A 13,230-nucleotide genomic window follows, 5' to 3' on the forward strand; every position below is an offset into this window, starting at 1 on the left:
AGGTATCCCATGAGGATGGCAATGAACATAAGAGAAATATTGCCTTAGTCTCCACATCAAAATTCATCTTCTGAGCCTGAAGCTGGCTAAGAATAATATTGAATTCATTCAAGTGAGAAGCAATGGAGACCCCTTCCTTCATCTGCAGCTCAAACAACCTCTTCATGAGGTAAACTTTATTAGAGGCAGTTTCCTTCTCATAAGTGGCACACAGTTTCTTCCACAAATCTTCCGTAGTCTGCTCACTTACTACTATGAAATAAACTGACTCTGCAAGATGAATTCTAATAGTAGACTTTGCTAATGCATCCAAATCATTCCAATCATCCTCAGACATATTTGCAGGCTTAGCTTCAATCCCTGCCAAGGGTTTAATTTGCTTCTTTTGAATAAGCACGTCCCTTATGTGTTCTTTCCACAAAGAAAAGTTTGTCCCATCAAACTTTTTAATGCTAAAAAACTCCTTTTCAGACATGGAAGAGGATGCCATGATGCAAATAAAGCAAAATCCCAAATGCTAGTGCCTCAAGAGAGAATCACACCAAATACCATGTGCACCCAAATGTGTATGCCACAATAGATTGAAATATCACCAAAACTCAAAGCTCAAAGCATATGACTCATGTGCATATACTATGCATCCATATGAGCAAATCTGGCCCAAAAGAAAATGCCAACTGCAATGGCAATCCAAAATGCCAATAAGTGCCAAATGACTCAAGCATAAACACCGTCCACTGGCATATGCATTAATAATATCTCATCCAAGAGAGCATAGCACTATCAGTGCATCACCTGCAATGTGTCAAAGCTGTAACTCAGCATAAAATAGCATCCATGTGCAAGGCGTCCATAAAAAATAGCATCCCACAAGGCAATTTGGGCCTATCAACACATCCAATAAGGACCGCAATGCATCCAAATGGCCTATAAATCATCCACTGCAACCCAATGCATACCACGAATGAGCGCACACTGCTAAAATTACAACCAGAGTGATCTGCATAAGGTATGCTCAAGAAATCATAGTCCCACGGTAATGACCGCTACTCAAAATAAAACCTGAGATGCCTCAAAACATGGGCGCCATTGCATAATCGGACTCAACAAGAAAATCTGCAAATATCTCTCTTCTGCCAGAACTCCAAAATCCCAACCGATGAGTGAGAAATGGGAGTCAACACTTATCCACTGCCATGTGGCATAAATCTAAGGTTTCAAAACCTTAGAATGAAAAATGCATAACAGAGAGACGAAATCGAATACACAGAGATCTATAACTCCGAAAATCCTCCACCGAATTGCACAAGAACTGATAGGTAGGGGTTTTTGGGCGTCCAGAACGCAATGGGATAGACGGTTTTGGAAACCGTGGTCTCAATCACTGGGTCCAACACACGGATTTAAAAACGTTTTTGGAAACAGAGTTGTTTGTAAACTCCACTGGAGTGCAAATGATGAGCAACATAGAAGTTTTAGGACCTCTTGAGTCCACCGGAACTGACAGATCTGCAAATGGTTGCTCCAAACTTGAGAACACCCAGGCAAAAAAACGCAGAAACTGACACAGTGAGTCAGAAATCCAATGAAATGATCCCAAATTCAAGAATGAAGGTGTTTCCAAGCTCCTGAAGTGAAGTGGACACAAAAGCAAGCAATAGTTGCCTCTACAAGTACATAACCGGGGTAAAGGCACAGTCACCTTTAACCCCCACAGAAATGGGTCATGGTTATGTACTCTGGTTTAAAGACTACAACAAAAAGTCATAGCAGCAGGAGAGACTATGAATCCAACAAAAATGGTTCAAGTCATCCTGAATGGACTAGGAGAGGGATACGAGAATCCATTCCAGAGTATTGCCATTCAACGGCAAATTATGACATTGGAAGAAATTCAATCAATCTTACTTGGTGAAGAACTCATGACTCAGGCCATTCATGCACACAAAGGTCATTCTAATGATCAGGCATTCACAGCTTTAGATAGAAGCAGAGGCAGAGGTAAATCATTCCAGAGAAGTGGTAATCATCAGCAACAAAATCATCATCATCATCCTCAGCAACATCAGAATCAACAAAGCGGAAATCATTCCAATCGAGGAAGATTCTTGAGGGAATGCATCCTCCGATGTGTCAAACATTTAGTGCAACTACTGTCATAAGTTTGGACACTTTGAAAGAGATTGCTGTAAGAAGCAGTACGACCAAGGTGCTCAATCTAGCAGTAATTGAGGGAATTTCCATGAAAGAGTAAATCATCGTGGTGAACATTCTAGTCACAATCATTTTGCAATCCAAAATACACACTGATTGCAATCCAAAATAGGATTTCAGCTATCAAGTCGACCAAGCAGATCAAGATCCTTGGTACATCAATAGCGGTGCATTGTCTCACATGACAAATCATCAGGAATGGTTCACAGAGTTGAAACCATTAGAAGGTCAAAAGCATGTCATCTGCATAGCACATAATATACCAAGTCCAGTTCAAGGGACAGGAATTATCCCTGTTTGGCTAGTATGAAAGATGTACCCTACGTTTCAAAGCTTAGCAAGAACCTCTTGTCATCAGTAGGTCAAATGATAGAGCACAACTATCGAGTCATCTTCGATGGAGATGAATGCACTATGAGAGACAAATCCAAAAAATTTCAGCTAGTTGGAAAAGGTGTCAAGGAAGGAAGCTTGTACAAAATGCTAGCTACAGTACTAGATTTGCATGCCATGTCAGCTCAAGTGAAATAAATGCCACTATCTGCAAAATGGCACAAGAGATATGGTCATGTCAATTTCAAGAGCTTGCTAGATCTCAAGAGTTAGAATATAGCAATCGAGATTCCTAAGCTATATTACAAAAGCGAACCAACTTTGGTAGAAGCACCTCTTCAGCATGATGTATTCATACATACAGATGTATGGGGTTATGCCTAGACCCCTAGCATTAATGGTTCAGTTTACTACTTAACTTTGATCGACCACTACAACAGATATTGTTGAGTCTATTTTCTGAAGAGAAATTTGAAGTGTTTTCCAGATTTTAAGAATTCAAAGCCATGGTAGAAAACCAAACAAGCAGAAAGATCAAAGTCATGAGGTCAGATAGAGGAGGTGAATACATGTCTTAGCATTCATGAACTTTTACAAAGTCACGGCACATTATGCTTCTTTATTTTAGAATATACATATGCATAGAACAAAAACTGTGGTCCTGCAATCGTGTCGATGAAAATGCTCTTGAAGATTTACTTGGGATGAATTGGGGAACCAGGTCAAGCGACCAAAAGGGTGATGTGTTTCAATGTCATGCACAAAAATACAATGTGGTTACTAGATACCATTTGTCATGCCAAATGTTGTATTTAGCTTTTTAGTATAGGCATTGGAAGAAAAAAAATGGCCGGTGGCTTCCCTTAGACTCTAATGATGAAGACAATACGGGGGTAAGTTTGTCTATTGATGTTGAAGAGGGAGATGTCAAGAATGTGAATTTCACATTGTAATATTTAGTATTGTAGTTCCTAGCCGCCCTTCGCCATTGCCACCACTTAGAATCCCATCAGCATGTGAGAGATCACCAAATAGACTAAGGACTCCAACACAAAGCTCATGGTTACCGTCTCATTGAGTGGATGGACAAGGTCGCTTGTTGCTGCAATTCACCTATCATTCTCACCAGTGGTGAGATGGAAAGGTTAGATGGCTACAATTTTCCTATAATTCTTATCTATAGGTAAGATTTTTTGATCTGCATGGGTGCACCATAGTAGGTCATGCTATGTGTACACATAGAATAAGGTGGTATGATGATGAAATGTTTCCTTTATGCTTTTTCAATCTTTTTTAGGGATGCACATGATCTTTCTCTTTCATGCTCTTTTTTGCAAATAAGGAATTACCTTGGTTTCCAAAAGCTTTTTCTTATTCGGATTGCTCTAGAAACTATAGCTGCAGTGTAGAAGTCATTCATTAATCAACTAATTTAAGAGTATCAGATAATGGCCAGAAAGTTGAAGATTGAATAGAGCATCTTGGTCCAATAAGGAGCCTAATGAGTGATGGACTTATCCCTTCCTCCAAATCTTTGCATGGTTGCCATTGTGAGGAAACATTTGAGAGAGGAGGTTGCAATAAGGCAACTATAAGGAAGTTCATTCGCTCTTTTGGCTATAGTATGGCCAGTAATGAGCACCTATGCATCATGATATTATGTAACAAAGAATGGATGTTACAAGAACGCAGCATATGCGACAGGAAGTGAGAAATGGTATGACTTTGGAGTGTTTGAATTATGAACAACAAATATGAGAAAGAACTCTTGAAAGAATCGCCTACTTCAGTGAGTCGTCCTTTGAAACCTTCCATTTTCTTGAGGGTGGTATCCCTTAGTGCAGCATCACTCATGTCATGGTTCCGGCATTGCCGCTTTCTACCTCTCAAACTAATGCTTTTTCTTGACGATCCTTAAAGACATGGATGTAGCCTTCAAAGCCTCTTGGACAGAATCCATGCTCTCTGATGAAATTCCTAGATTTCGCTTGTGCGGAGTGCAGAGTTTTTGGATATTTGAAGGGTGCCTCTCTACGAGAGGAAGATACCCAAATCTGAGAAACTAACCAGGCCCATCTAGAGACTCCCTCAACTCTTGCTACACGAGACTATTCTCCATCTTATAGCCCTCAAATGCAGTGTCTCCATTGCACCCACGTTCAACTACTCAAAACAGCCTTGGAAAATTTGGGATTCAAAGTAGACACGATAGCATAAGGGGCCGCGAGGTGGGTAGAGGCTCATTCCAATGCTATTTTCTTCTTCTTTTTTTGGCGAGAAAAGAATAGATTTATTTATATATGCATGCCATTGCAATTTCTTAGCATAGAGTTTCTTTTATATTAAGAAGCAAATCCAGCAAATCACATTTAACCGTAAATTGTGCAATCATCTCATTATTAATCATGGATTTTTAGAAAGTTTTCTTGAGCACTTGTTGATGGATTGTCTGGAAAATTCCAATCAGCTTTGTCTGCCCAGCTGGGTTTAGCCAACCCCTTTGTGATGGAAGTACGCAAGGTTGATCTACGATGCTTGGAAGGATCGTGTTGAGGAGGATGCAACATGGGAGACATTACACAACCTCCAGAGGACATTCCCGAGTTTTTTAGCGAACTCAGGAGTGAGTTCTTAGAGGAGGGAAAGTATGTCATGTGCACGGATTGGTATCTGACATGTATTGGGTACACAAGACTAGCTCAGGTAGCCTGGGGAGGCTTAGACCTAGGCGCACTTGATTCTCGGGTTGAGTGGCAAGGGTATGAACCAGTTAGAGGTCTTCGCTATTTTTGGCGCTTGGGGCCCAGAGGTTTAGTTCTCAGGGAGCCGATGGGAGCAAGTTTCGTTCCCAGGTGCTAGGTCTGATCCTGGATTGAGTCGCGGACGCGCGCCTGCATCATAGCATAGCCCAAGGCCTAGCAGCAGATCCCAGGCTTCAAAGTGCCACCTGGTGGTATTGGACACCAGGCTGGTTTGGATATGGTTGGGAGTTAGTGCCAGTAGCTAAGCTCATGGATCAGAGGGGACATCTCCTGATTCAGGATCACATCCCGTAGATGTCATGGTTGGGTGGTGAGCAGCCTACTCAGTTTTCTCACATTGTGTGTGTTCTTGTGTTTGCTTGCAAATTAGAGGTTTCAGGATTGCTGGGATGTGTCACTATGGTCCAACTCACTGAAGGTGTAGTCAAGACCAAGTGGCATGTGTCTTTACTACAGAGATAACTTCCCCTTGAAGGGATATCATATAAAACGTTTTGCAAGTCAAGACCAAATTACTTAGACCATTTTTATAGATAAGAAATTGCATACTTTTGCTGGATTTACATAGAGAAGTTTCATCCTCTAAAGGGAGAGATCTACCACTATTAGAGCTGTGAACCAAGGAAATTTCCACTAAGTCTTTAAGCAACTATATACTGAGATGAATCCACAAACATTCCCAAACTCATCCTCTAAAAACACAACATAGTGCAGTTTCAATCTCACGATAGTCACTCATAAGATTGAAAACCATAAACACCATCACGCATAGCAGGGACTAGTTACTATGGCATCCCCCCTGACATCATCAGGGCCGAATAGTGGGTGTAGACCATAGTATAAAAATATGTTCTCACACATACAAATCCACACATACTATAAGCAACTGGACTAAAAACCATCGATGTATTTTTGCGTATTAGTCTTAAATTGTATATCTTTCTAACGACTCCCATGCTAACCTACGCCCACAAATAGAAAATGAACAAAGCACATGAGGTACTAAAATTCAAATTTGGTAGAGGACTTGCAAAACCTATTTTTTATCAACACTTTAGATATAAACTAGTAAGTGGTTGATCATTGGATTCAAAGCTTGCAGGATATGTTTGCTACTAAACTTAAAATAAGACCTTGCTAGAAGGAAGCTTTCTAGGTCATCAAGATCAGGGAGAAAATGATAGTGAATGCTATCATCTGATGGTCTCGCTTGTGAATTGAAGGAAATATGGCCCTTGAGGGGTCCGCTTTAGGGGCAAGGGACATATTCCAACACAGCCCTTGCCCCTACAGGGGACCCCCATATTTCCATTGGTTGTGTTGGAGTCTAGATGTGATTGGTACTAAGCAGTAGTAAGTGCCAAGTGCTACTAATAGTGCTAAATACTACCAAGTACTGCTACATACTACTAATACTGCTAAGTACTAAACAGTAATGCTAATCTTGATACTGCTACATAATACTAAGTGCTAACTAAGGTACTAAATACTACTAATACTAAATAGTACTAAGTGCTAACTAGTGCTAAATACTACTAAATACTACTGATACTAAATAGTACTAAATACTACTAAATACTTGTTGAAGAAGTGAAAGGAAAGCATGAAGCTGAACATGAAATGAGAATGCTTGCTTGCTTATGGAATGAAGAAAGGTGAGGTCCATATGTAGGCACCTCTACATGAGCCACCAAGCTCCACAATCATCTCCTCAATCAGCTCCTAGAATCTCTCAGTCATGCTATGTGGCATCTACCACCACCTAACAGTGCTTATGGCACCTAACTGTGCCTCTCACACACACACATAGAACCAAAGGTGTGCCTGGGGCATACACCTTGAGATATCCCATCAAACCCCCCTCAAGGGAATGCCTCAGGCTATGTCAAGGATACATCTAGTCTCATAGTTTCTCATGCCATCTCATGGTGGTCAAGGATAAATCTATGGCTAGGATCTCATGCTAGCAAGGGTTCCCAAGGGTGTGAAGTCAACAAAGGGATACATAAGACCTTCCAATGGTTATCTCCCCTGCATGTACATGCACACAATGTCTGCAGGAGGTACCATGGAGCAAAAACACATACACATGGCCTACATCATATGGTGACCAGAGGTGTTTACAAAGAACACAATAGCTTATTCCATTCATTTTGGAGGACTATCCAGGAAGAGTACCTTGACTCAACATAAAAGAGAGATCTGGAGCATATATGGAGATGGTTCAAAAAGCATAATAATCTTCATAGGAGGCCTCATCTTGTGGAGGCACATCAACTGAAAGTAAATTGGCAGTTTCTGGTTTTGTAGTTGCTTCCTTTTTGGCCTTACAAAACTTTTCATGGTGATTGTTTTTGCCACAATGTTTGCAAGGATTTATCTTGAAGCAATCTTTTGAGAGGTGATTAGTCTTCCCACAATGTTTGTGAGGTTGAAACTTGCCCATTTGAGTTTTTATGGCATAGGCTGTGTCATTTCCTCTTCGGAGTTCCTTGTGCCTTTCTTCTTCTTGAAGAGCAGTAATAAGACCTTTAAGAGTAGGATTAGGAAGATTTTTCAAAGTGGTAACAACATGATCATAATCTTCAGGCAAACTTTTGAGCAATACTGCCATTGCATCATCTGTAGTGATTGGAGAGTTGATAGAAGCAAGTTGAGTCATGAGACTCCGCATGTGATTGACATGGGCAGCCAAGGGAGTGCCACTAGCCATCTTCAATTCAAAGAAAACAATCTTAAGTGACAATTTTGAGATATGAGAGCTAGCACCAAAAATAATAGCAAGCTTCTGCCAAGCTTCAGAAGGAGACTCCAAATCAGAAATGTGATGAATATAGTCATCTCCTAAGCTAAGAGCAATAATACCATAGGCTTTCTCCTCTCTAGCAGGATCTCGTGCCGGGCGTGTAGGAGCTGAGGATTCTCCAGCATTAAAGGCTATTGAAGAAGAAGTTGAAGCAGGTTTGACAAGCCCCCAGAGGTTTTCCCTCATCAATGCAAACTTAACTTTCATCTGCCATGTGTGAAAGCCTTTACCATTGAACTTATCAATATTCAAGAAGGTAGCCAAGAGAGGGTCTAACCCAAAATGGGCAGTGTCTACTCTCTTACAAGGCTTGAAAGAGTTGAAAAGCTTCAAAGTACAAGCATTTAGTGTAGCAAAGACTTGTAACCAAATTCCATAAAAATCATAATGGAAATGATACTTCAACTTGCATGCTTCATAGAGGTGGCTAAATGAAAGTATTCCAAGAAAATCCAGGTATAGAAACCTAAAGAAAGTTGTAGCCACAATTGTACTAATGCTATTCAACACTTTAAAACATCAAAAATGCCAAAGTAGCATCTAATGTAGCACCAAACTCACAACATTGTCAAAACTGTCCAAAACAGAGGCCTGATCTTGGAGGGCTTGTATCTCACTCTTCAAAGCAAAGAAAAGAGGGTTTTCTAGGTAGAAATAAAGCTGGTATACCAGAGAAGAGCCACTAAAGAAGAGAGGCAAAATGCTCCATCACGTTGCCATAGCCAATAGCTTGAATGTCGACTAGTTTTTCGTCTGTTTCTCCCTCCCTGGTGGACCATTTCATTTCAAATCTAGACAGGGGCTAGCTCATGCTGTTGTGCAAGCATGGCTCAGAGGAATTTTGGAATGGCTGCTCCAGCAAGTCGTATTGCATGAAATAGCATCAGGAAGAAGGCAGCTATTGCGCGGTTTTGTGGGCACCATTGTCTAATTCCTCTGATGTGGAAGGTCACCCATATGAAGGGTCTCTCCAACCAAAAGGACCCTAGGAATGGTTGCTTGTAGGTAGAGAACTTAGCCCTCCAAGTGGTTGGGCAGAAAGGGGCAAAATGGAGAGGAAGGTGAAGAAGAAGAAGAAGATGAAGAAGATGACATGGCATAAATGGGCTCAAGGAGGATCATAGTGCTCTGATACAATGTTGAAGAAGTGAAAGGAAAGCATGAAGCTGAACACGAAATGATAATGCTTGCTTGCTTATGGAATGAAGAAAGGTGAGGTCCATATGTAGGCACCTCTACATGAGCCACCAAGCTCCACAATCATCTCCTCAATCTCTCAATCATCCTATGTGGCATCTACCACCACCTAACAGTGCTTATGGGCACCTAACTGTGCCTCTAGCACACACACATAGAACCCAAGGTGTGCTTGGGGCATACACCTTGAGATATCCCATCAATACTAATGATACTAAATAGTACTAAGTGCTAACTAGTGCTAAATACTACTAAATACTACTAATACTAAATAGTACTAAGTGCTAACTAGTACTAAATACTACTAAATACCCCATATTTCTCAGATCCAGGTGTCCAACTCCATATATGAGTTTGGCTTCGCTCTCAGAAAAAATCTCCAACTCCAATCAAAATTGCTATTGGTTTGTTGTCCTTAGTCTTTGGCTTCTCTTTGGTTGGAGTCGGAATAGAAGCTACTTTGCTATCCGTAGCCTTTGCCTTCTCTTTGGTTGCAAACTTCCTTGATGGTGTTTAATCTTCTTGGAGAAAGGACATCAGGCTTCTTGGAGGTGGGAGATGTGATGCCTTTGGGCTCATGGTGGTCTTCGGCTCTTGGTCTTCAGCTCTACTTCAAAGAGAGTAACATTTTAGTACTAGGACTCACACTAAGATGAAATAGAGTAAAATAACAAAGAGAGAGAGAGAGAGAGAGAGAGCAACAACAAAAGCAAAAAGTTTACATGTCGACAAAAAGAATGGCAAAAGACAATCGCATGCAGGTCCAAATATTGAATTATGGGGGAAAAGCATTTAGATAATGGAGAAAAAGCAAAGAACAAATCAACGTGGAAATTAGAAATTTAGAAGTTCGAAAGTGGAAGCTGGATATCAGAAGTTTAGAAGTTCAGAAGTTTGAAAGTGGAAGTGATAGAGTGCAAGTTCAAAAGTGAAACACCTGAGAGGAGACGCAGTGCATGAAAATGTGTGTATGAGCATGAGAATGCATATGTGAGAATATCTTGTGCATGAGAATCTATAATCAACAAATATATTAGTGCACATTGATTCCAGAAATCTCTCCATATAGCACACTACTTAGTACTACCACATTCTTGCCAATAGTACATACACCATAGCATGCTTTCACCCAAATGTGATTGTCCTAAACTAGCCTGGTGGTTGGAATATCATGCAATCGTAGCCTGGTTCATCTCAATCGCTAGTTATGTGAATGTCTTGAACCAGCGTGGTTGAACAAACATTAGTTGTCCATCTCGGTGGCGTGGTTGAGCAGAAATTAACAAGAATATATTTTGCGATAGAATAGCATTATATTGTTTATTTACTAAACCAGCATGGTGGTTGGAACATCGTGCAATTATGGCTACTTCAGTTCAGTCACCAATTATGTGATTGTCATGAACCAGCATGGTTGAACAAACATTAGTTATTGACCACCCCCCTTGGTGAAATTAATGTGTTTCTTAGTACTTAAATTTGTTAAATTTAATTTCCTGCTATTTGGGTCATATACCACTATTTCTAGACTGGGATGGCTTGGACTGAATGTGATGGTCCTAAACCAGCCCACATCTAGTTCAAGACAAACAGCAAGCAGTTACTAACATAAATTGTGATTGAAACTATGCAATTCAAAAATGAAAATCAATATATTGTTATTTACTAATTGTGAAATTCAGAAATGAAAAGCAATATACTTGTTATTGTCTAATATGTGAAGTTGAGACCGTCAGGCTAAACCACCCCAGTGGTTGAAATTGTGATAGTGTCCTAAACCATGCCGGTGGTTGAAATTGTGACTGTCCTAAATGTGTCCTAAACCAGCCCGATAATTGAAGTTGTGACTGTCCTAAACCAGCTCGATAGTTGAAATTGTGACCATGCTAAACCAACATGGTGGTTGAAAAATGTTTTGCTTCATTATATACTTTAATTAGACTGTGTTTTGTATTGTTTTAGTAGTGCAAAACGGGGGCTCACTGTACTGTTGTTCCATTTAAAAGAGGGCTCACTCTTCTATTGTTCCTGCATGTTGGGTTAGTAGATGGAGTTGTATCTCAAGTTTATGGATTCAATTGGGTAGAGGAGCTTTGAGCCTTGTAAGCCCTGGTACATCAGGAAACTCAAAGAAAGGAATGTTTGTTGTTGCAGAACACACATAGACTTTGACCTAGCCGGCAAGCTATGGATGATTTGAGATCTGGATGTGCTGGAGCATTGCTCCATGGGGATCGATGCCCATGCCTCCGCAATGAATGCGCAGTCTGTAGGCCACCTAGATCCTCATCCTGTGTTGCAAGGGAGAGCAAGGTTTGTAGCCTAAGGTCTTTGTTGGAGCCAGTGGTTTGTTCAAAGGGAGACCGTGAGTGGCACCGCATTGAATGCATACGTGGCACATGCAAGCATTGCAATCTAATGTTGAGATGGAGTGACAAACAATGGAGAGACAAATGACTTGCCACACTTTGGGGAGAGTTTTGATAACCTCAGTGATTGACTGTTTAGAAGAGGGGGAGGTTTTTTCAACATCATGCCCTTATTCTGGTTAGTAAGCTCTATAATGGCAAACAAGCTAGTATTGGTGCTATGTTTGGAGACCGTCATGAAGTGGTGGAGACCTAGCCTATAGTGGCAGATAACCAGGTCCTACTTGAGAATACAAGTCCTATTCTATGCCTATCCATGGGCAGCGGAGAGGAGAAGTTCCCTACATACGAGAAGTTCCAAGGCATAAGTGTAAGAAAGTGCTAACTACGAGGTGCTTGTATTGTCCCCTGCATATACGAGGCACCAGTTCAAAAGTGTAAGAAAGTGCTAACAAGGGCAAAAAGTGACACAAGCTCTCGCCATAGTGGTGGTGTTGACAAGTGCTAAAAGTATTTATAGAAGTCTCACAAAGACAAAGTGCTAGCATCTTTGGATGTAATATCTTTTCTTAAATGTTTGCTTCGGATGTAATTTCTTTTGTTTTAATTTTGATGTAATACTATTATCGCAAAAACTTTCGAATGTAATTTCTTTTGTTTCAATTTCAATGTAGTACCATTATTGCTAAAACTATTGTTGTTGTTACTTTGATAGTGAAACTGGCTCTAAAGAAACACAAATGGCATATTTCTACCCTCATTCAAAAGGGAATCTACCCTAAACACTATATTAGGTAATGCTTCAAAGTCCCACTTTCAAAAAAGGGGTTAAGAATTAGCCACATGGTTAGACCTTAGCCTTTATTTGAAAGTGGGACATTGGAGATTCCCAAATTCTCTAATATAGTGTTCCCTCATGAAAAGCTCAATGATTCCCATGATGTTGTAAGATGGCTTACAACCAAACTTTCAACTGGCACACATTCAGCATACAATAAACAAAGCCTTAAGAATAGTGTAGTGCGTAGAGTGTTCCTTGAAGTGAAAGTGGATAAAGTGAAAAGGAGAAGCCATCACGATTGCAAGAAGATTAAAGGAGTTTATGGTTTGCACAAAATATGGGGCTTTTCAAACAAACACATGATCAAAACAAGAAAACTTTCTTGTTTTTGCAGTTCATGCATCATAGGGGATCATGACAATTGTGAGAACATTGCAACTGTGAAGACATGGGAGCGAGTTCAAGTTTTCCCTCTATGTTTAGATGAAGTGACAAACAATGGAGACACAAACAACGACTTGCCATAGTTTGCGGAGAGTTTTGATGACCTCACTGACTACTTGGAAGAGGGGGATAACTTTGCAGTTGTCACTACCTCTGCAGAGAATGAGGAAGATGATCCATACTTTGTCTTGTAGTGGACAAAACCTAAGCACAAGGTTGAGAAAGCATTAAAGGCTAATTGGGGAACAACCTATGAGAAGTGGGATGTAATAGTTGGAGCTTTCTGATACAAAAAAACATCCAATAGAGGCCACAATTACGAAC

Source organism: Dipteris shenzhenensis, chromosome 10 (assembly GCF_047967505.1).
Source record: "Dipteris shenzhenensis isolate YYH24624 ecotype China chromosome 10, Dip_SZ_1.0, whole genome shotgun sequence".
Taxonomy (NCBI): Eukaryota; Viridiplantae; Streptophyta; class Polypodiopsida; order Gleicheniales; family Dipteridaceae; genus Dipteris; species Dipteris shenzhenensis.